This window comes from Schistocerca piceifrons, chromosome 11 (assembly GCF_021461385.2).
Source record: "Schistocerca piceifrons isolate TAMUIC-IGC-003096 chromosome 11, iqSchPice1.1, whole genome shotgun sequence".
Taxonomy (NCBI): Eukaryota; Metazoa; Arthropoda; class Insecta; order Orthoptera; family Acrididae; genus Schistocerca; species Schistocerca piceifrons.
In genome coordinates this window covers 82,086,828-82,114,563 of record NC_060148.1, presented here as the reverse complement: position 1 = coordinate 82,114,563, position 27,736 = coordinate 82,086,828, and the positions used below count along the sequence as shown (strand labels likewise).

General features: G+C 45.4%; 1 protein-coding gene across 1 annotated transcript in view; it reads left to right on the top strand.

Moving 5' to 3' along the window:
- Positions 1 to 1,412: 1,412 nt before the first annotated feature.
- The window catches only part of LOC124719724, a 141,187-nt gene continuing 114,863 nt past the window's right edge, over positions 1,413 to 27,736 (top strand). Inside the window, exon 1 of the mRNA XM_047244927.1 lies at positions 1,413 to 2,627. The gene's annotated coding sequence lies outside the window, so the exon portion shown is untranslated. The remainder of the gene's footprint in view (positions 2,628 to 27,736) is intronic.

Below are 27,736 nucleotides of genomic sequence, written 5' to 3'. Positions count from 1 at the left end.
AACCAGCGAAACCATGCTCCAGTAGCTACATGTGTGACATATTCCACCTATCTGTTCACGAAAAAAAAGAGAAAAAATATATAAATTTTGTTGAATATACCCTTTCTGCATCTTGTAGCTCCTTTGCATTCCTCTTGCATAGCCGGCCGTTGTGGCTGCGCGGTTCTAGGCGCTTCAGTCCGGAACCACGCTGCTGCTACGGTCGCAGGTTCGAATCCTGCCTCGGGCAAGAATGTGTATGATGTCCTTAGGTTAGTTAGGTTTAAGTAGTTCTAAGTCTAGGGGACTATGACCTCAGACCTTGTCCCATAGTGCTTACAGCCATTTGAACCATTTGAACCTCTTGCATATCCAGGATATACTCCGTGTAAATATAATCGATCTGGTATCTGGTTATATGCGTACTCAATATCCATGTGCACCGTCTTCTCTTGTGATTTTCGAGAAGGGTATTTCCAACTACTAACCAGTTTTCGTTACAAAATCTGATAATTCTTGCACCTCTCCCGTTAACTTTACCAAATCAAAACTTAACCACCTCTCCGTCTTTCCTCTCGCCAACCACCGCCTTCTTATCATTCCTCACTCTGATGCACGCCTTTTTCCCCTCTCTCTCCACCAGCGATTCAGTTCTGCTGTAGCACTCTTCAATCATCGTCACTGTGTTGGCTGTTTCGCATGTAGATCCGTATTAGACTTATATCTTTCTTGTCAGCTTTCAATTTCGGCATCATTAATCCTCTATCTATTATTATAGACAGAGGATTCATGATGCTGCACTTTAAGCATGTAGATGGAAACTGTGCGTATGTTGTTCCGTGCATAATCGACTGGAAACAGGCATATGAGAACGATGGCGTATATCCCTTTTTCTTTTTCCTTTCTTTTTTCTCTGTACGTTGTGTCTTCCACGTTTTTATGTTTCATCCTCGCAGCCGGTTTTGTAATCCGATTCCCGTGACGTCTGTAGATCTCGTGTAATGCCTACGTAACACGAGAAGCAAGAAGATGTAGGGGAGAAACAAAAGCGGGCGAGTGGGGAGGGGAGGCAGAAGAACTCGCGACAGAAGAAACTGCCACCTGTGGCTTGCACAAAACAAAACACTAGCTCTCCGAAAAACAAAACGCTGCCGCGTCCTTTCTGCAAGCCGAGTGCAGAGCGCGGCGCCCGTGACGTAAACAGCAGGTCGCCCGCGCATGCGCGGTGCCCCGCTGCGCCAGATACGAAAACAAAAGGCGAGCGCATCTGCTGCTTCCTGGCGCGCATGCGCGCACGACGTAGTAGCGGGAGTCGCGGAGCGTCACAAATAGAACTGCTCTGGAGGGACAACGCCCCCCCTGGCCAGAAGCGCTGGGACTAAATCGGTCGCAGCTCCGCGCTGCCAGTTTAATGTGTGTGGCCGCTGCGTCAACAACGACGTGTGTGCATGCGAGTGCGTGTTTGATGTGCCGCGCGTCGCGAACGAAACCGAAATTCGAAGGAACATTTGAAGAAGAGGCATCAGTCGCGCGTTAGCGGTAGCGCATGCGCAGTAACGATATTCGGCAGTTCGATGGGGCAGTTGAACGAGTAATCGCTGTATGGCATTTGTCTAGGGCGCATGCGCAACGGTGACACTCGGCAGTTAGATGGGGCACCTGAACGAGCAATAGCGGTCTAGCGTTTATCTACAGCGCATGCGCATTAGCTACGAATCACTGAGTCTGTTAACTTTCTTTCCTCCCCCCAGCGTAACATTTCAGGTCATCCGTTTATTCATTCTCTTTATCCACTCTCTCGACTCCTTTGGAGAGCTTTTAAAGAAGACAAGCGTTCTGTAACGCGACGAGCGAAATTGAATGAGCACAATTTTGGACGATAAATTACAACAGTCTTGACAGTAGCGTATACTGAGCTACATAATTAATTTTTCTTCTCTGTTTTTTGATGATTTACCGCCTAAAGACAAATTTGATTGTACATATAACGTAAAAATTGCTACGCATATCGATACTGAGAAACTATCTGCTATGATGCGGAAGTTTTTAACCACCTAGGCAGTCCATCAATTAGGGGGAAAAACCTTTTTTACGTTTTTCACATTTTCTTTCGCATTGCTCTCTAAACAGCCACAGTGTTTTCGCTTCCTACTCCTCCACATCTTGGGAAAAGAAAAGAGAAAGGAAGAATTCTTTGTGAAGAACTGAGCAAAAATAGCCGCGTAATGTGTGTGGAGAAAGAAATTATTTTCGCTGAAAGTGTTACAGCCAATCTAGTTGCTCGAATCTACCGAAACTTGCTTTGAAGTCTTGGAGTGCCGTCTTCACCTCTCCTGCTTGTGGATATCAACACATTTCTGCGAGCACCAGTTGTCAGGACATGCGAAAAAGCGCTGGTGTTTGAAAAATTCGTGAGTGATTAATTGTCCCGTCGAGCGTGTTTAATGGACTTTGCGAGCAGGAACTGACGGAATACACTGTACCCCGACTCGGAACACAAAAGTGAGCTACGAAAATAAATACTGGTGTGACGACAAGATAGAAGACTGGGAAAGGAGGCAGGGAAAGAACTGAGCGAGAAACAAAAGTAGATGCACCAAGTGAATATATGAAGAAATACACGTGGCTGCATGCGGATCACGTAAAAGGTGCGTTACAGATTGTTAACAAAACTGGTTTTTCTGCTTGTTTGATACTATTATTATTACATTTATTTAGGTTTTGCGCACTGACTATTTTCCTCTTGAGTCTTGTAATGTTCTAGTTACTCGTCAAACTGTGTTGCCATATGACACAGAGTCCAGAAATTTTAAGGACCACAAAAGCTTTGCTGTTTTTTGTGTTCAGGATTATCTGTTAGTGCTGAATTATTTGGACGGTAGTTCACTTGGACTAAAACTGTGTTACATAGACGTGAGGGATTCACTACTTCCTCTAGACAATGTGGTACATTTACTTCTACATTCATTAAGTAATCAAGTCAACAATTTTTTTAGACAGTGGAAATAAATTCTTGCAACAGAGACTTCCATATGAAATAAATGAAAACTGTTGTAGATGTGTACCACAGGGACCATTGTTCAGTTCAATACCCTTTTTTATCTGTTCAAAGAGTGAAACTATCAGAAATAGGTAACCTCTCCTCCTTCGTTATAAGACTACAAGACGCACTTTTTTCTTCGAAAACTTGCCTCCAAAAGTCAGATGCGTCTTGTTGTTGTTGTTGTTGTGGTCTTCAGTCCTGAGACTGGTTTGATGCACCTCTCTATGCTACTCTATCCTGTGCAAGCTTCTTCATCTCCCAGTACCTACTGCAACCTACATCCTTCTGAATCTGCTTAGTGTATTCATCTCTTGGTCTCCCTCTACGATTTTTACCCTCCACGCTGCCCTCCAGTAGTAAATTGGTCATCCCTAAATGCATCAGAACATGTCCTACCAACCGTCAAGTTGTGCCACAGACTCCTCTTCTCCCCAGTTCTATTCAATACCTCCTCATTAGTTATGTGATCAACCCATCTAATCTTCAGCATTCTTCTGTAGCAACACATTTCGAATGCTTCTATTCTCTTCTTGTCCAAACTATTTATCGTCGACGTTTCACTTCCATACATGGCTACACTCCATACAAATACTTTCAGAAACGACTTCCTGACACTTAAATCTATACTCGATGTTAACAAATTTCTCTTCTTCAGAAACGCTTTCCTTGCCATTGCCAGTCTACATTTTATATCCTCTCTATTTCGACCATCATCAGTTATTTTGCTCCCCAAATAGAAAAACTTCTTTACTACTTTAAATGTCTCATTTCCTAATCTAATTCCTTCAGCATCACCCGACTTAATTCGACTACATTCCATTATCCTCTTTTTGATTTTGTTGATGTTCATCTTATATCCTCCTTTCAAGACACTGTCCATTCCGTTCAACTGCTCTTCCACGTCCTTTGCTGTCTCTGACAGAGTTACAATATCGTCGGCGAAGCTCAAAGTTTTTATTTCTTCTCCATAGATTTTAATAGCTACTCCGAATTTTTGTTTTGTTTCCTTTACTGCTTGCTCAATATACACATTGAATAGATGCATCTTATTTCTTCGAAAAATTATCTCCAAAATTCATGTGCGTCTTATACTCGAAATTAATATAAAAAAATCCCGTATTTGATTTAAAATTGCCGCCAGTGTAAAAAATTGCCATATATTCGGTGCCGCGAGAAGGTATCTGGCAACATTGGATTCATCTGGAAGCAACAGTGCATGGTTGCGACGAACGCGAGTTGGGGGGATTCACAAGCTTACTAACATGGATGTATATGTTGCTGATAATTGTAAGTGGAAAAATAGACGTTGTAGACTTTCTTAATCAACTCGGTTTAGCCGCTCTTGCACTTCATGTTACTGTAAGTCTTCTAGAGAGATAAATCAGTAAGTTAATTTGTATTTTCACCAAGTAATATCACATAGGACTGTACTCTTGGGTAAGTCACCATTAAAAAATAAAGTGTTCCTTATAGAAAAACGTACTATAAGATTAATATATGGTGCTCATTCTCCATCATCTCGTAGATAGCTCTCAAAAGGCAGTTACTTTAATTGCAGCGCCACATATTTTCTCTCGTGAAATTTGTTGCAATCAACCCAGTAGAATTCAGAACTAGTAGTGGGATAATTACAATACCAGAACTGTTAATTACAAGCGTTTTTAGTGCAGAAAGAGGCAGATAATGTTGTTATCAAACTTTTTAATCACTTTCTGAATGATGTTAAATTTGGAAGTAGGTCTTACAAATCACTCGTGCGACCCATCCTAGAATATTGCTCTGGTGTGTGGGATCCGTACCGTGTAGGACTAACAGGGGTTATTCTGTGTATACAGAGAAGGGCAGCATGGATGATCACAGGTTTGTATAATCCCTGGGAGAGTGTCACAGAGATACTAATGGAACCGAACTGGACGACTCTTGCGGAATGATGTAAACCATCCGGAGAAAGTGTGTTAACCAAGTTTCAAGGACCAGCTTTAAATGATTACTGTAGGGATATACCACAGGAATTACTGCACACACAGAGGCGTTTACAGTCATCCTTCCATAGGTGAATGGAACAGGAAGAAACCCAAATAACTGGTATAATGGGACGTACCCTCTGCCATGCATCTCACGGTTGTTGTATAGATGTAGATTCCTAATTCCTTCTGTTTGACAGAACAATTTGTATTTTCAAACTTACAGTTAATTTACAGCAATAGCGTTACATTCTCAAATTTGATATTAAATTAAATAGGCCCTATTGTTTTATGTTGTGCGAACTCATCAGCTAGCAACCATATTTAAATACCAATCAAGGTAATATTCTGTAACACGTTGCACGACATAACGATATATCGTGCAAAGTGACCCACACGTCGCGTTACTGACCGAGCATAGAAAGCATAGAAATCGCTCGCGCGCGATCCTTTTTACGTCGGTAAACAGGGCTGAAAGCGTAGCTATTAGTTTTATCTAAACTTGAGCTGCCCGCATCTCAGACGCTAGGAGATGATACCGTGTTTACCTATATTTTTCACTGACAGATAAGAGGATTTCATCCGGAATTAACCGATAGCAGACGCCACTCTAAGCCGCTGCCGCAAAGTCGACCTACTTTTCGATTCTTGTGCCCTAAGTGTGGAAGAACCGAAGCGATTTGTTTCGAATAACTGAAATCCTGCCGTATTTTTCAGAACGGGAGACACCCCTCTACTGACATACAGTACTCTCCAAATTATCAGTAGTTACGAAGAACCATTTGCTGCATGATGCTGGGGGAACACTGGACCCGCATTCGGGGGGACAACGGTTTATATCCGCGACAGACCATCCAGGTTTCTCGAGGTTTCCCCATATCGAGTAAGCCGAATTTTGCGATGGTTCCTTTGAAAAAGATAATACAGCCGATATCCTTCCCCACCCTTCCTTAAAACCAGCTTTTGCTCCGTCTCTAATGAGCGCGTCATCTAACAAGGGAACCTCCCCATCCCACCCCCCTCAGATTTAGTTATAAGTTGGCACAGTGGATAGGCCTAGAAAAACTGAACACAGATCAATCGAGAAAACAGGAAGAAGTTGTGTGGAACTATGAAAAAAAAGGCAAAATATACAAACTGAGTAGTCCATGTGCAAGATATGCAACATTAAGGACAACCTGAGGTCAGGGGCGCCGTGGTCTCGTGGTTAGCGTGAGCAGCTGCGGAACGAAAGGTCCTTGGTTCAAGTTTTCCTTTGAGTGAATATTTTAATTTTTTATTTACAGACAATTATGTGACGCACATGCCGTCACCGGTGTCGTATAGAATATATCAGAAGTGTTTTCCTGTGGAGGAATCAGTTGACCTATGACCTTGCGATCAAATGTTTTCGGTTCCCATTGGAGAGGCACGTCCTTTCGTCTACTAATCGCACGGTTTTGCGGTGCGGTCGCAAAACACAGACACTAAACTTATTACAGTGAACAGAGACGTCAATGAACGAACGGACAGATCATAACTTTGCGAAAAAAAAGAATTTTTCACTCAAAGGAAGACTTGAACCAAGGACCTTTGGCTCCGCAGCTGCTCACGCTAACCACGGGACCACGGCGCTCCTGAGCTCACATTATCCTTGAAGTTGCCTATGTTGCCCATGGACTACTCAGTTTGTATATTTTTGCTTATTTTTTTCATACTTCCACACAACTTCTTCCTGTTTTCTCGATTGATCAGTTTTTCAAGGCCTATCCACTGTGCCAACTTGTAACTAAATCTGAGGGGGGCGCGATGGGGAGGTTCCCTTGTAAGTGACATTAAACACTAGTCCTCCCTTCCATTTTCTGTTTCTGTTCTGAATTTTTCACTGTCGTGAAGGAATCTAAGGGGATCTGAGGTGATTTAGACTGAAGAGCCAGATAAACTGGTACACCTGCCTGATACCGTGTAGTGCCCCCGCGACAACGCAGAAGTGCCGCACAAGACGTGGCATGGACTCGACTAGTGTCTGGAGGGAACCGACACCACGAATCCTGCAGGGTCGTCCATAAATCCGTACGAGTACGAGGGGGTGAAGATCACTTCTGAACAGCACGTTGCAAGCCATCCCAGATATGCTCAATAATGTCCACTTGTCCGGCAAGTTTGCTGGCAAGCGGATGTGTTTACACTGAGAACAGTGTTCGTGGAGCCACTCTATAGCAATTCTGTACGTCTGGGGTGTCGCATTGTCCTGCTGGAAATGCCGAAGTCCGTCGGAATGCACAATGGACGGATGCAGGTGATCAGACAGGATGCTTACGTACGTGTCACGTGTCAGAGTCGTATCTAGACGTATCAGGGGTCCCGTATCACTCCAACTGCACACGCCCCACACCATTACAGAGCCTCCACCAGCTTGAACAGTCCCCTGCTGACATGCAGGGTCCACGGATTCATGACGTTGTCTCCATACGCTTTCCCATCCATCCGCTCGAAACAATCTGAAACGAGACTCGTCTGACCAGGCAACATGTTTCCAGTCATCTACAGTCGAATGTCGGTGTTGTCGGGCCCAGGCGAGACGTAAAGCTTTGTGTCGTGAAGTCAACAAGGGTACACGAGTGGACCTTCTGCTGCAAAAGCCCATATCGATGATGTTTCGTCGAATGGTTCGCAGCTTGACACTTGTTGATGGTCCAGCATCGAAATCTGCAGCAGTTTCCGAAAGGGTAGCACTTCTGTCACTCTGAACTATTCTCTTCAGTCGTCGTCGGTCCCGTTCTTGCGCGATCTTTTTCCGGCCCGCAGCGTTGTCGGAGATATCATGTTCTACCGGATTCCTGATATTCACGGTATACTCTTGTAAAATGGTCGTACAGGAACATCAGCACTTCATCGCTACCTCGGAGATGCTGTGTCCCATCGATCGTGCGCCTACTATAAACCCACGTTCAGACTTACTTACATCTTGATAAGGTGCCATTGTAGCAGCAGTAAGCGATCTAACAACTGCGCCAGACACTTGTTGCCTTATATAGGCGTTGCCGTCCGCAGCCTGTTTACATATCTCTGTATTTGAATACCAGTTTTTTTGGCGCTGCAGTGTAACTATTCATGCTGTGACGGTGGCTGTAGTGTGTTGCACGACAGAGAGTGTGGTCGCCATACCATTTTTTTAAAATTGTTCTCATTTTGTTCGATTCTGTTCGTTGCGTTTGTTCGGTGCGGATGCCCCATGACACCCGTTTAAGTTCGTTGTTGATCGATTAACTCAGTTTTATTTTATTACAGAGGCCAGCTAACCCTCTGACCGAACACGCTGAGCTACCGCGCCGGCTACCATTTGGCTATCCGTGCAAGACTCACGGCCACACCCAAATTTCCATACGTCTTCACCTCTGCATATAGGACCTGTACTCGCGCTATTCGTCCACGAGACTCAGAGGGCCGTAGACACGGGTTCACAGGTAGATGCCGTGTTTGTTGACTTCCGCAAGGCGTTCGATACATTTCCCCACAGTCGTTTAATGAACAAAGTAAGAGCATATCGACTATCAGACCAACTGTGTGATTGGATTGAACAGAACACAGCATGTCATTCTCAATGGAGAGAGGTAAGAGTGATTCCAGGTATGCCGCAGGGGAGTGTCGTAGGACCGTAGTTATTCACAATATACATAAATGACCTTGTGGATAACTTCGGAAGTTCACTGAGGCTTTTTGCGGATGATGCTGTGGTGTATCGAGAGGTTGTAACAATGGAAAATTGTACTGAAATGCAGGAGGATCTGCAGCTAATTGACGCATGGTGCAGGGAATGGCAACTGAATCTCAATGTAAACAAGTGTAATGTGCTGCGAATACATAGAAAGATAGATCCCTTATCATTTAGCTACAATATAGCACGTCAGCAACTGGAAGCAGTTAATTCCATAAATTATCTGGGAGTAGGCATTAGGAGTGATTTAAAATGGAATGATCATATAAAGTTGATCGTCGGTAAAGCAGATGCCAGACTGAGGTTCATTGGAACAATACTAAGGAAATGCAATCCGAAAACAAAGGAAGTAGGTTACAGTACGCTTGTTCGCCCACTGCTCGAATACTGCTCACCAGTGTGGGATCCGTACCAGATAGGGTTGATAGAAGAGATAGAGAAGATCCAACGGAGAGCAGCGCGCATCGTTACAGGATCATTTAGTAATCGCGAAAGCGTTACGGAGATGATAGATAAACTCCAGTGGAAGACTCTGCAGGAGAGACGCTCTGCATCGCGGTGTAGCTTGCTGTCCAGGTTTCGAGAGGGTGCGTTTCTGTATGAGGTATCGAATATATTGCTTGCCCGTACTTATACCTCCCGAGGAGATCACGAATGTAAAATTAGAGAGATTCGAGCGCGCACGGACGCTTTCCAGCAGTCGTTCTTCCCGCGAACCATACACGAATGGGAGGTAATGAGAGTGGCACGTAAAGTGCCCTCCCCCATACACCGTTGGATGGCTTGCGGAGTATAGATGTAGATGCAGATGTAGATGCACTTGCCTAGCTTTTACACAAGTGCCTCACTCGATGCACGTTCGTTTGTCCTAGCTTCGATATATTCGTAATTAGGTGCGCGCATGTTAAAGCAGTTTTGCAGCTTCTGCCGTAGTGGTGACTTGAAAGGTCGGCCGGGCTGGCAGGGCAAGTGACCGATGGAGGGATCCTTACTGTGAGAGCTGGGATGCCCTTTCGAGGCAGCACACCGCCGAAGCCGCCGCGTCCTTACAAGACCTGCGTCCCGTCTAAGGGAAAACCCGTCAGCCAGCCGCGTGTGGAGGTGCTCCTGAATTACACTCAGGTGACAAATGTCATGGGGTGGCGATTTGTACATATAGAGATGACGGTAGCATCACGTACACAAGGTATAGAAGGACAGAGTATTCGCGGGGCTCTCACTTGTATTCAGCTGAGTCAGGTGAAAAGATTTCCAAGGTGACTAGGGCCCCACGACGGGAAGACTCTGAACATGGAATGGTAGTTGGAGCTACACGCGTGAGACATTCCATTTCGGCATTCGTTAGGGAATTCGATATTCTAAAACCCACTGTGTTAAAAGTGTGCTGAGAATACCAAATTTCGGGTGTTACCTCTCACAACGGACAACGCTGTGGCCGACGGCCTTCACTTAACGACCGAGAGCAGCGACGTTTATGTAGAGTTGTCAGTGCTAACAGACAAGCAACACTGCATGACATAACTGCAGAAATCAGTGTGGGACGTGCGACGGCCGTATCCGCTAGGGCACAGAGGCGAAATGTGGCGTTAATGGGCTGTGGCTGCAGACGATCTACACGAGTGCCTTTGCTAACAGCACGACATCGCCTGCAGCGCATCTACAGGGCTCGTCACCATATCGATTGGACCCTAGATGACTGCAAGACCGTGGTCTGATCAGATGAGTCTATACTACTGGCCGATAAAATTGCTACACCAAGAGGAAATGCAGATGATAAATGGGTATTAATTGGAAAAATATATTGTACTAGAACTCACATGTGATTACATTTTCACGCAATTTGTGTGCATAGAACCTGAGAAATCAGTATCCAGAACAACCACCTCTGGCCGTAATAACGACCTTGATACGCCTGGGCATTGATTCAAACAGAGCTGGGATGGCGTGTACAGGTACAGCTGCCCGTGCAGCTTCAACACGATACCACAGTTCATCGAGAGTAGTGACTGGCGTATTGTGACGAGCCAGTTGCTCGGCCACCATTGACCAGACGTTTTCAATTGGTGAGAGATCTGGAGAATGTGCTGGCCAGGGCAGCAGTCGAACATTTTCTGCATCCAGAAAGACCCGTACACGACCTGCAACACGCGGTCGTGCATTATCCTGCTGAAATGTAGGCTTTCGCAGGGATCGAATTAGAGCCACGGGTCGTAACACATCGGAAATGTAACGTCCACTGTTCAAAGTGCCGTCAATACGAACAAGACGTGTAACCGATGGCACCCCATACCATCACGCCGGGTGATACGCCAGAATGGCGATGACGAATACACGCTTCCAATGTGAGTTCACCGCGATGTCGCCAAACACGGATGAGACCATCGTGATGCTGTAAACAGAATCTGGATTCATCCGAAAAAATTACGTTTTGCCATTCGTCCACCCATGTTCGTCGTAGAGTATACTCCTGCCTGTGATGCAGCGTCAAGGGTAACCGCAGCCACGGTCTCCGAGCTGATAGTCCGTGCTGCTGCAAACGTCGTAGAACTGTTCGTGCAGATGGTTGTCGTCTCGCAAACGTCCCCATCTGTTGACTCAGGGATCGAGACGTGGCTGCACGACCTGTTACAGCCGTGCGGATAAGATACCTTTCATTTCGACTGCTACTGATATGAGGCCGTTGGGATCCAGCACGGCGTTCCGTATTACCCTCCTGAACCCACCGATTCCATATTCTGTTAACAGTAATTGGATCTTGACCAACGCGAGGAGCAATGTCGCGATACGATAAACTGCAATCGCGATAGGCTACAATCCGACCTTTATCAAAGTCGGAAACGTGATGGTACGCATTTCTCCTCCTTACACGAGGCATCACAACAACATTTCACCAGGCAACGCCGGTCAACTGCTGTTTGTTTATGAGGAATTGGTTGGAAACTTTCCTCACGTCAGCACGTTGTAGGTGTCGCCACCGGCGCCAACCTTGTGTGAATGCTGTAGAAAGCTAATAATTTGCATATCACAGCTTCTTCATCCTGTCGGTTAAATTACGCGTCTGTAGCGCGTCGTCTTCCTGGTGCAGCAATTTAAATGCCCAGTAGTGTAGATTGCAGTTCGTAAGAGCTGACGGTAGGGTTGGAGTGTGGCGCAGACCGCAGGGAACCATTTACCAAATTTGCCAACAAGGCATTGTGCAAGGTGGTCGTAGCTTCATAATGCTGTGGGCTGTGTTCACGTGATCCAACTGAACCGATCATTCACTGGAGATGGTTATGTTCGGCTACTCGGAGACTGTTTGCAGCTATTCATTGACTTCATGTTTGCCGGACGTTGTGGCCGAGCGGTTCTAGGCGCCACAGTCTGGAACCGCGCGACCGCTACGGTCGCAGGTTCGAATCGTGCCTCGGGCATGGATGTGTGTGATGTCCTTAGGTTACTTAGGTTTAGGTAGTTCTAAGTTCTAGGGGACTGATGACCTCAGAAGTTCCCATAGTGCTGAGAGCCATTTGAACCATTTGAACTTCATGTTTCCAAACAACGATGTAACTTTTGTATATGACAATGCTGTATGTCACTGGGCCAGAGTTGTTCGTGACTGGTTTGAAGAACATTCTTGACAGTTGGAGCGAATGGTTTAGCCAAGCCGATTACCGTACATGAATCCCATCGAACTTCTATGGGACAGAATCGAGGGGTGAGTTCGCGCACAAAATCCTGCGCCGGTAACACTTTCACGACTATGGACGACTGAAGAGGCAGCATGGCTACGCATCTCTACAGGGGAATTCTGGCCACTAATTGAGTCCATGCCACGTCGAGTTGCTGAACTACGGCGGGCAGGGGGAGGTCCGGCGCGATATAAGGAGGTATCGCATGACTTTTGTCATCTCAGTGTAGTTAGTCGTTTGTCATTTGAAAAGTGTCTTAGTCGGTACTTAATATTTTCTTAGTGGTCTAGCCCAAGCTGTTGGTACTATTCGGAGGCAGTTTTGTGTTACATTACCTATTTTAAATCCGAGGCACTATGGTCGTAACTGGAATGATGATGGATTATGCGTAATTGTGGTAAGCTGATGTTGTGTGACATGAGGATGACATTTCAGATCGAAACTAGATTCGTATAGCACCTGTCACGTGTTCAAACGTAGTTCTTTTGAGAGTGGAAGGAAGTAAGAAAATAGAGGCTAAAATTTAAATGGAAGATTGTGGAAGGAAACATGATGAGAAACTGTGAAAGTGTAGGCAATATGTAAGAATTAAAGGTGAAATAACACGTTACAACTAGTGAAGAGGGCGGGAGACACGAAATAATGGAGGGGAGGGGAGGACGAGGAATAAAAGAAGTAACTTGTAACTATGGGATAAGGAGAATAAAACCCGTTTGAAATAACTGGAAGGATGGGGAAACTGCAAGGAAAGGGAGGACCAGTAAGAGAAATATAAGCGAAATGTTAGTATTGGGTGAGGAGAAGAAAACACACTTGAACTAGTAAGGTAGATGAGAGAGCAGGAAAGAAACTGGCTGGTAAAAAAAAGTGAAGCGTGCAGAAGACATGATCGGATGTCAGTGCAACTTCATTCACATACACACCATGATGTATATGTTAATTGTTAGAGTTGGAACGTTCTGTGACAGGCAGAACGGTCAGCAGAGTTCATTAATTTTTTTCTGTTAGTTGTTGCTACCAGACCTAGTAAGGTATACAACACACGTGAAAAGCGTCAGATGCTGAGTGAATGTCTCTGAGCACTATAGGACTCAACATCTGAGGTCATCAGTCCCCTAGAACTTAGAACTACTTACACCTAACTAACCTAAGGACATCACACACATCCATGCCTGAGGCAGGATTCGAACTTGCGACCGTAGCGGTCACGCGGTTCCAGAATGTAGCGCCTAGAACCGCACGGCCACACCGGCCGGTGATGCTGAGTGATCATTTTCTGAAGATTTCTAATTCTGCCAGTCACAAATGATCCCACCCGGTATTAATTGTGAGTTTTTTTGTTTTTTTAAGGGGGAGTAGGATGTCAAACGGCCGACTTGGAGCAGGACAGGCACCACAGGACATTTTAATTTCTGCTGTCCTGAATACAGGGTTGATGGCTTCCATTACAAAATAAACACGTTGAATGTACACGTTTGAATTCCACAGAGTGAAATACAGTGACGTGCGATAGGAAAACGCTGTGTGAAGAGGCTTGGCACTGCACTTTGGCACACTTAAGACAAAATAACATGTCTTTTATTTCCTCGAACATATATGTTTTATATTTTACATCTACATCTACATCCACACTCCGCAAGCCACCTGACGGTGTGTGGCGGAGGGTACCGTGAGTACCTCTATCGGTTCTCCCTTCTATTCCAGTCTCGTATTGTTCGTGAAATGAAAGATTGTCGGTATGCCTCTGTGTTGCTTCTAATCTCTCTGATTTTATCAATTCTCATGGTCTCTTTGTGAGATATACGTAGGAGGGAGCAATATACTGCTTTACTCTTCGGTGAAGGTATATTCTCGAAGCTTCAACAAAAGCCAGTACCGAGCTACTGAGCGTCTCTCCTGCAGAGTCTTCCACTGGAGTTTATCTATCATCTCCGTAACGCTTTCGCGATTACTAAATGATCCTGTAACGAAGCGCGCTGCTCTCCGTTGGATCTTCTAGATCTCTTCTATCAACCCTATCTGGTACGGATCCCACACTGCTGAGCAGTATTGAAGCAGTGGGCGAACAAGCGTACTGTAACCTACTTCCTTTGTTTTCGGATTGCATTTCCTTAGGATTCTTCCAATGAATCTCAGTCTGGCATCTGCTTTACCGACGATCAACTTTATATGATAATTCCACTTTAAATGACTCCTAATGCCTACTGCCAGATAATTTATGGAATTAACTGCTTCCAGTTGCTGGCCTGCTATTTTGTAGCTAAATGATACGGGATCTATCCTTCTGTGTATTCGCAGCACATTACACTTGTCTACGTTGAGATTCAATTGCCATTCCCTGCACCATGCGTCAATTCGCTGCAGATCCTCCTGCATTTCAGTACAATTTTCCATCGTTACAACCTCTCGATATGCCACAGCATCATCCGCAAAATGCCTCAGCGAACTTCCGATGTTATCCACAAGGTCATTTATGTATATTGTGAATAGCAACGGTCCTACCACACTCCCCTGCGGCACACCTGAAGTCAGTCTTACTTCGGAAGACTTCTCTCCATTGAGAAAGATGTGTGTTACGAAGTGAACATATTTTTGAAAAATCGATCTTTTCTTTAAATTTTTGACGTCCTCTCTCAAACGCTCCAGGAGTAGTAGGGTGCGGCACTATCATGTTTTTGCCCCGGTTCGTAAACATCGTAGATTCGCATCTGAGAATGGGAAGAAAAGGCCGAGAAGGAATTGAAAAATATGAGTTGATGACAAGAGTAAGCTAACACTTATAAAGTAGTGGGGAGGGGCGAATCACATGAAAGAACAGTAGTAGGAGGAAGAGGAGTGGCAGATGCAGTTATGAAAGGACGAAAGACTCTTGAACTAATGAGAAAGATGAAGAAATTGGAAAGAAGAGAAGAATTTACCTGTGATTAGAGTAAGGAAATACAGAAGGAGGTTGTTTGTTTGGGGAGCCAGTGAGGTGGAAGGGGCGTGGGATGAATTGTTTGGTAAAGAGCGGTGCGCGAAGCATTCAACCACTACCACCGTCATACCTTAGCAAAAGATCTTGCTGAAAACCCAAGGAAATTCTGGTCTTACGTAAAATCGGTAAGCGGGTTGAAGGCTTCCATCCAGTATCCAGTCACTCACTGATCAGTGTGGCCTGGCAACGGAAGACAGCAAAACGAAAGCTGAAATTTTAAATTTAGCATTTGAGAAATGTTTCACGCAGGAGGATCGTACAAACATACCGCCGTTTGAGTCTCGTACAGATTCCCGTATGGAGGACATAGTGATAGACATCCCTGAGGTTGTGAAGCAGCTGAATGTGCTGAAAATAAATAAATCGCCAGGTCCTGATGGGATTCCATTTCGGTTTTACAGAGAGTAGTCTACCTCATTGGCACCTTACTTAGCTTGCATTTATCGCGAATCTCTTGCCCAACGTAAAGTCCCGAGCAACTGGGAAAAGCGCAGGTGACGCCTGTATATAAGAAGGGTAGAAGGAAGGATCCTCAAAATTACTGACCAATATCCTTAACATCGGTTTGTTGCGGGATTCTCGAACATATTCTCGGTTCGAATACAAAGAATTTCCTTGAGACAGAGAAGTTGCACGGCTTTAGAAAGCATCGCTCCCGCGAAACGCAACTCGCCGTTTTTTCACATGATATCATGCGAACCATGGATGAAGGGTATCAGACGGATGCCATTTTCCTTGACTTTCGGAAAGCGTTTGACTCGGTGCACAACTGCAGACTCCTAACTAAGGTACGAGCGTATGGGATTGGTTCCCAAATATGTGAGTGGCTCGAAGACTTCTTAAGTAATAGAACCCAGTACGTTGTCCTCGACGGTGAGTGTTCATCGGAGGTGAGGGTATCATCTGGAGTGCCCCAGGGAAGTGTGGTAGGTCCGCTGTTGTTTTCTATCTACATAAATGATCTTTTGCATAGGGTGGATAGCAATGTGCGGCTGTTTGCTGATAATGCTGTGGTGTACGGGAAGGTGTCGTCGTTGAGTGACTGTAGGAGGGTACAAGATGACTTGGACAGGATTCGTGATTGCTGTAAAGAATGGCAGCTAACTCTAAATATAGATAAATGTAGATTAATACAGATGAGTAGGAAAAAGAATCCCGTAATGTTTGAATACTCCATTAGTAGTGTAGCGCTTGACACAATCACGTCGATTAAATATTTGGGCGTAACATTGCAGAGCGATATGAAGTGAGACAAGCATGTAATGGGAGTTGTGGGGAAGGCGGATAGTCGTCTTCGGTTCATTGGTAGAATTTAGGGAAGATGTGGTTCATCTGTAAAGGAGACCGCTTATAAAACACTAATACGACCTAGTCTTGAGTACTGCTCGAGCGTTTGGGATCCCTATCAGGTCGGATTGAGGGAGGACAAAGAAGCAATTCAGAGGCGGGCTGCTAGATTTGTTACTGGTAGGTTTGACCATCACGCGAGTGTGACGGAAATGCTTCAGGAACTCGGGTGGGAGTCTCTGGAGGAAAGGAGGGGTTCTTTTCGTGAATCGCTACTGAGGAAATTTAGAGAACCAGCATTTGAGGCTGACTGCAGTACAATTTTACTGCCGCCAACTTACATTTTGCGGAAAGACCACAAAGATAAGAGAGATTAGGGCTCGTACAGAGGCATATAGGCGGTCATTTTTCCCTCGTTCTGTTTGGGAGTGGAACAGGGAGAGAAGATGCTAGTTGTGGTACGAGGTACCCTCCGCCACGCACCGTGTGGTGGATTGCGGAGTGTTTATGTAGATGTAGAACAAGTTGGTAGAGGAAGTGCAGACGGAGGAAGAGAATAGAGAGATGGGCGTGTCTGGTGGTGTGACCGGCAGAGCGCAGCCGGTGCGTCGTTATGCAAGTCTGGCTGCGCATCGTGGGCGAGTCTGCAATTGTGTGCCAAGTGGACCACAATAGCCGCGGCCGGCTGCTGCTTATTGGGGCAGGGATACGTCAGGCGCAGTGCGAGCCAGTGCTGGGACCCACGCCGCACGTATCAGCCACGCCGTTTCAGCCCAGCAGCTCTACACGCGAAGCAGCGGCGGCATCTGGATCGTGTACAAGTTCAAAAATGGTTCAAATGGTTCTGAGCACTATGGGACTTAACATCTGAGGTCATAAGTCCCCTAGAACTTGTAACTACTTAGACCTAACTAACCTAAGGACATCACACACATCCATGCCCGAGGCAGGATTCGAACCTGCGACCGTAGCGGCCGCGTAGTTCCCGACAGAAGCGCGCAGAACCGCTCGGCCACAGCGGCCGGCTAATTACCTGTGCCCTAGCAGCATCCGCACCAGACGTAGAACGAAACTGACGCTGAAGTGCTCAAAACGTAGAACACAAAACGCTTTCTGTTGGCCCGACAGCATTGTTACTAGAACTGAAGTGGCCGCACACTGCTGCTACCTAGACACATATCTCAAATAACATAATAGTTGTGATTTTTTTAAATCGGGTGATTCTTCTTGACACTCCCTGTATTACACTTTCCTGGGTCACTCCTGACGACACCCTTCTCTCTGATCAACACTCTCTGTGGAGAACAACATATTGGGTTCTGTTTCTTAAGAAGTCTTCGAGCCGCTCACATGTCTAGAAACCTATCCGTATGCTTGGACTTTCAGTAGCGGCCTACAGTAGGAAAATTGGAAATTTGTGTAACTTCCTATAGGATCAAACTGCTCAGGTCGTCCGTCCCTAGGCTTACATACTACTTAATCAAACTGAAACTAACTTACGTTAAGGACAACAAACACACCCATACCCGAGGGAGGACTCGAGCCTCCGACGGGGTGAGCTGCGCAAACCGTGACAATGCACCCCGAGACATCGCGGCTATACCGCGTGGCTCCTATAGTGGGGGAAGCTGTCAAATGCACTACTGGCCATTAAAATTGCTACACCACGAAGATAAAGTCCTACGCACAAGACGCGAAATTTAACCGACACGAGGAAGATGATGTGATATGCAAATGATTAGGTTGTCAGAGCATTCACACAAGGTTGGCGCCGGTGGCGACACCTACAACGTGCTGACAGAGGAAAGTTTCCAACCGATTTCTCATACACAAACGGCAGTTGACCGGCGTTGTCTGGTGAAACGTTGTTATCGTGCCTCGTTTAACGAGGAGAAATGCATACCATCACGTTTCCCGGCCGGAGTGGCCGAGCGGTTCTAGGCGCTATAGTCTAGAACCTTGCGACCGCTATGTTCGAATCCTGCCTCGGCCATGGACGTATGCGATGTCCTTAGGTTAGCTAGGTTTAAGTAGTTCTAAGTTTCGGGCAACTGATCACCTTAGATGTTAAGTCCCACAGCGCTCAGAGACATTTGAACCATTTGGACCATCTCGTTTCCGACTTTCATAAAGGTCGGATTGTAGCCTATCACGATTGCGGTTTATCGTATCGCGACATTGCTGCTCGCGTTGCTCGAGATCCAATGACTGTTAGCAGAATATGGAATCGGTGGGTTCAGGAGGGTAATGCGGAACGCCGTGCTGGATCCCGACGGCCTCGTATCACTAGCAGTCGACATGACAGGCATCTTATCCGCACGGCTGTAACGGATCGTGCAGCCACGTCTCGATCCCTGAGTCAACAGATGGGGACGTTTGCAAGACAACAACCATCTGCACGAACAGTTCGACGACGTTTGCAGCAGCACGGACTATCGGCTCGGAGACCGTGGCTGCGGTTACCCTTGACGCTGCATCACAGACAGGAGCACCCGGGATGGTGTACTCGACGACGAACCTGCGTGCACGAATGGCAAAACGTCATTTTTTCGGATCAATCCACGTTCTGTTTACAGCATCATGATGGTCGCATCCGTGTTTGGGGACATCGCGGTGAACGCACATTGGAAGCGTGTATTCGTCATCGCCATACTGGCGTATCACCCGGTATGATGGTATGGGGTGCCATCGGTTACAGATGTCGGTCACCTCTTGTTCACATTGACGGCACCTTGAACAGTGGACGTTACATTTCAGATGTGTTACGTCCCGTTGCTCAACCCTTCATTCGATCCCTGCGAAACCATACATTTCAGCAGGATAATGCACGACCTGTTGCAGGTCGTGTACGGGCCTTTCTGGATACAGAAAATGTTCGACTGCTGCCCTGACCAGCACATTCTCCAGATTTCTCACCAATTGAAAACGTCTGGTCAATGGTGGCCGACCAACTGGCTCGTCACAATACGCCAGTCACTACTCTTGGTGGACTGTGGTATCGTGTTGAAGTTGCATGGGCAGCTGTACCTGTACACGCCATCCGAGCTGTGTTTGACTCAATGCCCAGGCGTATCGAGGCCGTTATTACCGCCAGAGGTGGTTGTTCTGGGTACTGATTTCTCAGGATCTATGCACCGAAATTGCGTGAAATTGTAATCACATGTCAGTTCTAGTATAAGATATATGTCCACAGAATACCCGTTTATCATCTGCATTTCTTTTTGGTGTAGCAGTTTTAATGGCCAGTAGTGTACTTACCGGAATCCGAGGAATATTGAACCCGTCTGCTGTCCTTCATCCGTGCCGTGTCCCGCCTAGTGTTCCGGAGCGCTTTCACCAGCAGCCCACGCTTGTAACAGCGAGTTCCCGGAGCCCGGCTGTCGCCGAGAGTCCCACGCGGTTCAAGACTCGGACCTCGACAATTACGTTACGTCACCGCACATCGCCGCACTGCCTGGCAGCTGTCCCGGCTCGGCTGCCATCCGCTGACGCCACGCCAGGTCACAGGGCTAAAGGCTTTTGGCAGTACGGTGTCGGCTTTCAGTTTCGTGTCTAGAACTTCAGCCTGGTTCCAAATAGCTGGCCTGGGTATCTCCAGCCGCCGACGAAAGCGACGACTTGTTGTCAAGGCCTCGGTTCCGAGCAATGGCTAGTACCGCCCACCGGACAAAATATAATTTGGTAATACGCTGAAGACCCAAAGACGACCTGGTATGGAGTCGACTAACGTCTGAATTAGTGCTGGAGGAAACTGGCACCATGAATCGTGCAGGTCTGTCCATAATACCGTAAGAGTACGACGGGTAATTGATTGACGATGAAGGAGAGTTTTCCTGACAGTTGGAGAACGGTAGACAGTACATCGCTGCTTCGAATTTCACTCTGGCCTATTTCCCGGTTTATTTTTCGTTCATTTGGAATACCTATATCATGTAACGTAGAATTCATCTAATATACTGGGTGGTCCATTGCTAGTGACCGGGCCAAATATCTCACGTAATAAGCACCAAACGAAAAAACAACAAAGAACGAAACTCGTCTAGCTTGAAGTGCGAAACCAGATGGCGCTATGGTTGCGCCGCTAGATTTATTTATTTATTTATTTATTTAACCTGGCAAGATTAGGGCCATCAGGCCCTCTCTTACATCTAACCAGGCTTTCTACTTATTTTACATTCATATGTTTTAGTAGGCATGTTAAGCTACATCTAGTACAAAAATTGAAATCAACAATTAGAAAGGTACACCTGGAAAAATACATACATGTAGAGTTTATATTCTTAGATCATAAATACTGTTATAATTAGACATTATTGAAGAGACAGACTTTAAACAGGAGTGCTGGCAGCAGGGAGTATGAGGGAGACTCATGGTGAAGGGAGGAGAAGAATAGAGAGACATGATGAAACATAATTAAGGAAATATAAAGGAAAAGAATATTGTGTGGCTAATAGAGATAGATGAAGAGGAAGGCATCTCAGGAGCAAGATAGGAGACGCTAGCTTTGCTATTTGACAGATGAGAGGATTGGCCTTGTACATTAATTTTGTGGAGAACTTTATGAGGATGATAGTAGGAAATGCTTCAACTTCTTCTTAAAAGCAGCAGGAGATTGAATTTTGCGCAAGGTAAGGGGTAGTTTGTTCCAGAGGCGGACAGCGGCAACTGAGAAGGAGTTTGCAAAAGTTTTTGTTTTGTGAGTGGGCACAGTTAGGATACCAAATAAGAGTGACCTCGTGTTTCGATTATGATGCCGCTGCCATAGGTCAAACAGATATCAACTGCGTTTTTCTAAATAGGAGCCCCCCTTTTTATTGCATATTCCTGGAGTAGGTAAAGAAATACGTGTGTTTTAGTTGGACCACTTTTTTTGCTTTGTGATAGGTGGCGCTGTAATAGTCACAAACGTATAAGTACGTGATATCACGTAACATTCCGCCAGTGCGGACGGTATTTGCTTCGTGATACCATTACCCGTGTTAAAATGGACCGTTTACCAATTGCGGAAAAGGTCAATACCGTGTTGATATATGGCTATTGTGATCAAAATGCCCAACGGGCGCGTGCTATGTATGCTGCTCGGTATCCTGGACGACATCATCCAAGTGTCCGGACCGTTCGCCGGATAGTTACATTATTTAAGGAAACAGGAAGTGTTCAGCCACGTGTGAAACGTCAACCGCGACCTGCAACAAATGATTATGCCCAAGTAGGTGTTTTAGCTGCTGTCGCGGCTAATCCGCACATCAGTAGCAGACAAATTGCGCGAGAATCGGGAATCTCAAAAATGTCGGTGTTGAGAATGCTACATCAACATCGATTGCACCCGTTCCACATTTCTGTGCACCAGGAATTGCAAGGCGACGACTTTGAACGTCGTGTACAGCTCTGCCACTGGGCACAAGAGAAGTTACGGGACGATGACAGATTTTTTGCACGCATTCTGTTTAGCTACGAAGCGTCATTCACCAACAGCGGTAACGTAAACCGGCAAAATATACACTATTGGGCAACGGAAAATCCACGATGGCTGCGACAAGTGGAACATCAGCGACCTTGAAGGGTTAATGTATGGAGCGGCATTATGGGAGGAAAGTTAATTGGCCCCCATTTTATCGGTGGCAATCTAAATGGTGCAATTTCTTACGTAACGTTCTACCGATGTTTCACTGCACGACAGAATGGCGATGTACTTCCAACATGATGGATCTCCGGCACATAGCTCGCGTGCGGTTGAAGCGGTACTGAATAGCGTATTTCATGACAGGTGAATTGGTTGTCGAAGCACCAAACCGTGGCCCACACGTTCACCGGATCTGACGTCCTCGGATTTCTTTCTGTGGGGAAAGTTGAAGGATATTCGCTATCGTGATCCACCGACAACGCCTGACAACATGCGTCAGCGCATTGGCAGTGCATGTGCGAACATTCCGGAAGGCGAACTACTCGCTGTTGAGTGGAATGCCGTTACACGTATTGCCAAATGCATTGAGGTTGACGGACATCATTTTGAGCATTTATTGCATTAATGCGGTATTTACAGGTAATCACGCTGTAACAGCATGCATGTGTTCTCAGAAATGATAAGTTCACAAAGGTACATGTATCACATTGGAGCAACCGAAATGTACCTACGTTCTGTATTTTAAGTTAAAAAACCTACCTGTTACGAACTGTTCGTCTAAAATTGTGAGCCACACGTTTGTGACTATTACAGCGCCATCTGTCACAAAGCGAAAAAAGTGGTCCAACTAAAGCATTCATATTTCTTTACGTACTACACGAATACGTAATAAAAAATGGGGGTTCCTATTTTAAAAAAACGCAGTTGATATCCGTTTGACATATGGCACAGCTATCTAGCGGGCCAACCATAGCGCCATCTGGTTTCCCCCTTCAAGTTAGACGAGTTTCGTTCTTTGCATACGAAGTGCGACAATAAAGTAATGAGACCGATGTGAAAAAGAAATGTTGCTTACCGTTTTAGTCGAGTTTAGTGTTGTCCCCTTCAAAGCAGTTCCCTTCTGATTGCAGACAGTTTTTGCAGCGCTTCTGCCATTGATGGTAACATTTCTGGAACTCATCTTCTGTAATATCCTCCAAGACCCTCGTCACAGCTTTTTGGACAGCGTGTGTTGTTTGACAATGGTGTCCCTTGAGGGCCGTTTTGACTCCTGGAAATGGAAAAAAGTCGCACGAAGCAATATTTGGTGAATAAGATGTCTGTGGTAGTACTGACATTTCTTTTGAGGTTAAAAATTGCTGTACTGACAGAGCAGTATGGGATGGCGCATTATCCTGATGCAGAATCCAATTACCAGCAATGTTGGCAAGGACAGGAAGAACTCTTTCTAAATTTCTTTGTAGTAATATTGGTTAACTGTTTGTCTAGGAGGCACCCACTCTTTGTGAACAATTCCCTTCGAATCGAAAAAGCACACATGCATGCATTTCACTTTTGACTTTGACATGCGAGATTTTTTTGGTCTGGGTGATCCCTTTGAGCACTATTGCGAACTTTGGCCTTTTGTCTCTGGCTCGTACTGAAAAAAAAAAAAACAACTTTCATCACCGGTGATAACACGGATCAACGATTCTGGATTGATTTCCGCTTGCTCTAACAGATCGGCTGCCACATTTTTCCGTGTTTCCCGCTGTTGTGGTGTGAGATTTTTGGGGACCATTTTTGCACAAACCTTTCTCATACCAAGATCTTCAGTTATTATTAGACGAACCGTCTTTCGATTGATGTTCTTCTGCAATCATTTTCACGGATAATCTTCGATCAGATCGTACGAGTTCACACACCCTGGCTAAGTTGAGATCTGTCTGTCAGGTTGATGGTCGTCCACTGCAGTCATCAACATTCGTTCTGCCTTCATTAAACATTCTATGACAACAAAAAACTTGAGCTCTTGACATAACCTCCTCTGCAAAAGCCTTCTGAAGCTTAACGTAAGTTGTCGTCGCGTTTTCACCCAATTTAACGCAAAAAGAAATGGGATACCGTTGCGCAATATTATGCGGTTCCATTTCCGTGGCGAGAGACACAAACACATGTTAGCTTATTACAGCACAACTCACGCCTGAGCAGTTGCATCGATGTGCTGCTTGGACTAGAAGCTTATAGACCAAGGTCAAAGATATTGTGCCTACACAAGCCTGCAGGGTTGCCACATCTTGCAAAGGAAACCAGTCATTACTTTATTGTCGGACTTCATATATATAATTGCGTAGTGATCTCGTTGTGAACTGTAGGCACGCTCTCTTGAAGTGGTGAGAGCTTCTTTGATGATGCACTTGTTGAAGAATTACAATTAGAAACATCGTTGCCAGGCGACATAACCTCTTGTACAGAAAGCTTTCTAAACGTGTTTCCTCTAATTTGTCGTTTCTTGAAAATGCCTTTAGTTTCGTCAGCTTCAATAACCACAACACCACACACATAAACAACTACTGCAAACGTAAGTATAACAACTATTCGCAATCACACTTGAACAAAACTAACCACGTGTTTGAAAGCCTGTTGTTTACAAATAGCATCAACAAAAGAATACCGACCGTTGCATTCCAAGGATAGTCAACACACTCTCGAGTAAAAAAAAAAAAAAAAAAAAAAAAAAATGTAAGGGATGGAAAGATCTAAAATATTGGGTGATCAAAAAGTCAGAATAAATTTGAAAACTGAATAAATCACGGAATAATGTAGACAGAGAAGTACAAATTGACGCACATGCTAGGAATGACATAGGGTTTTATTAGAACAAAAAAAAAAAAAAAATTCAAAAGTTAAAAAAATGTCCAACAGATGGTGCTTCATCTGATCAGAATAGCAATAATTAGCGTAACAAAGTAAGACAACGCAAATATGATGTACTTTACACGAAATGCTTAATATGTCCACCATCATTCCTCAGCAATAGCTGTAGTCGAGGAATAATGTTGTGAACAGCACTGTAAAGCATGTCCGGAGTTATGGTGAGGCATTGGCGTCGGATGTTGTCTTTGGGCATCCCTAGAGATGTCGGTCGATCACGATACACTTGCGACTTCAGGTAACCCCAAAGCCAATAATCGCACGGACTGAGGTCTGGGGACTGGGGAGGCCAAGCGTGACGAAAGTGGCGGCTGAGCACACGATCATTACCAAACGCGCAAGAGATCTTTCACGCGTCTAGCAATATCGGGTGGAGCGCCATCCTGCATAAACATCGTACGTTCCAGCAGGTGTTTATCAGCCAGGCTGGGGATGATACGATTCTGTAACATATCGGCGTACCTCTCACCCGTCACGGTAGCAGTTTTGGTGTCCAGCGCCAACTGTCGGACATTTTGTGAACTTTTTTTTTTGTTCTAATAAAACCCCATGTCATTCCAAGCATGTGTGTCAATTTTTACAGCTACATTATTCCGTGGTTTATTAAGTTTTCAAATTTATACTGACTTTTTGATCACCCAGTATATGCAGAAAAGTGGGTGACAGAAAAGTGTGCGTGGCACATAAACACACGTGGTAGCAAAATGCTCTTTAAATGTTCGAAAAAAAAATTTTCAGCAAAATCCTTTTCAGAGTACTTAAATATAACTTTAATCTATCGAAATATGGTGAAAACCGAAAATCGATTCTTTTCGACCTGAACCACGGAGTGGTCCCCTTAGCATCACCTGATTTAATTCGACTACAATGTGCTATTCTCGTTTTGCTTGTGTTGATGTTCATCTTATATCGTCCTTTCAAGACACTGTCCATTCCGAGGTTTTCACTCTGCAGCGGAGTGTGCGCTGATATGAAACTTCCTGGCAGATTAAAACTGTGTGCCGGACCGAGACTCGAATTCGGGACCTTTGCCTTTCGCGGGCGAGTGCTCTACCGACTGAGCTACCCAAGCACGACTCACGCCCCGTCCTCACAGCCTTACTTCTGCCAGTACCTCGCCTCCTACCTTCCAAACTTTACAGAAGCTCTCCTGAGAACCTTGCACTCCTGAAAGAAAGGATACTGCAGAGACGTGGCTTAGCCACAGCCTTGGGGATGTTTCCAGAATGAGATTTTCACTCTGCAGCGGAGTGTGCGCTGATATGAAACTTCCTGGCAGATTAAAACTGTTTGGAAGGTAGGAGACGAGGTATTGGCAGAAGTAAAGCTGTGAGTACCGGGCGTGAGTCGTGCTTGGGTAGCACAGTTGGTAGAGCACTTGCCTGCGAAAGGCAAAGGTCCCGAGTCTCGGCCTGGCACACAGTTTTAGTCTGCCAGGAAGTTTCACTGTCCATTCTGTTCAACAGCTCTTCCAGGTCCTTTGCTGTCTCTGACAGAATTAAAATGTCGTCGACAAATTTAAGAGAATTCCGTAACGAGTAGAAAAGCTGTACTTCGGTTTCAGGAGGAGGTCCCCTGTCGACGCCAGAAAGCTGCCGCTATATTCAAATCATTATAATTATACAAATTAACCTACTACCTAAGTACATTAGTAGGTCCCATTTCTAACTATTACTATTGACACTCTGCAGCTTTTACTAACACTACAGGTTGATACTATAATGCCTTCACCACTTGGGAACTATTCCACTGTTATATACTACGCATGCTGTTATGATAATTGGATTGAATTTTCTGCTACTGTTAGACTTTGATAATACAGGGCTATTACAAATGATTGAAGCGATTTCATAAATTCACTGTAGTTCCATTCATGGACATATGGTCACGACACACTACAGATACGTAGAAAAACTCATAAAGTTTTGTTCGGCTGAAGCCGCACTTCAGGTTTCTGCCGCCAGAGCGCTCGAGAACGCAGTGAGACAAAATGGCGACAGGAGCCGAGAAAGCGTGTGTCGTGCTTGAAATGCACTCACATCAGTCAGTCATAACAGTGCAACGACACTTCAGGACCAAGTTCAACAAAGATCCACCGACTGCTAACTCCATTCGGCGATGGTATGCGCAGTTTAAAGCTTCTGGATGCCTCTGTAAGGGGAAATCAACGGGTCGGCCTGCAGTGAGCGAAGAAACGGTTGAACGCGTGCGGGCAAGTTTCACGCGTAGCCCGCGGAAGTCGACGAATAAAGCAAGCAGGAAGCTAAACGTACCACAGCCGACGGTTTGGAAAATCTTACGGAAAAGGCTAAAGCAGAAGCCTTACCGTTTACAATTGCTACAAGCCCTGACACCCGATGACAAAGTCAAACGCTTTGAATTTTCGGCGCGGTTGCAACAACTCATGGAAGAAGATGCGTTCAGTGCGAAACTTGTTTTCAGTGATGAAGCAACATTTTTTCCTTAATGGTGAAGTGAACAGACACAATGTGCGAATCTGGGCGGTAGAGAATCCTCACGCATTCGTGCAGCAAATTCGCAATTCACCAAAAGTTAACGTGTTTTGCGCAATCTCACGGTTTAAAGTTTACGGCCCCTTTTTCTTCTGCGAAAAAAACGTTACAGGACACGTGTATCTGGACATGCTGGAAAATTGGCTCAGGCCACAACTGGAGACCGACAGCGCCGACTTCATCTTTCAACAGGATGGTGCTCCACCACACTTCGATCATGATGTTCGGCATTTCTTAAACAGGAGATTGGAAAACCGATGGATCGGTCGTGGTGGAGATCACGATCAG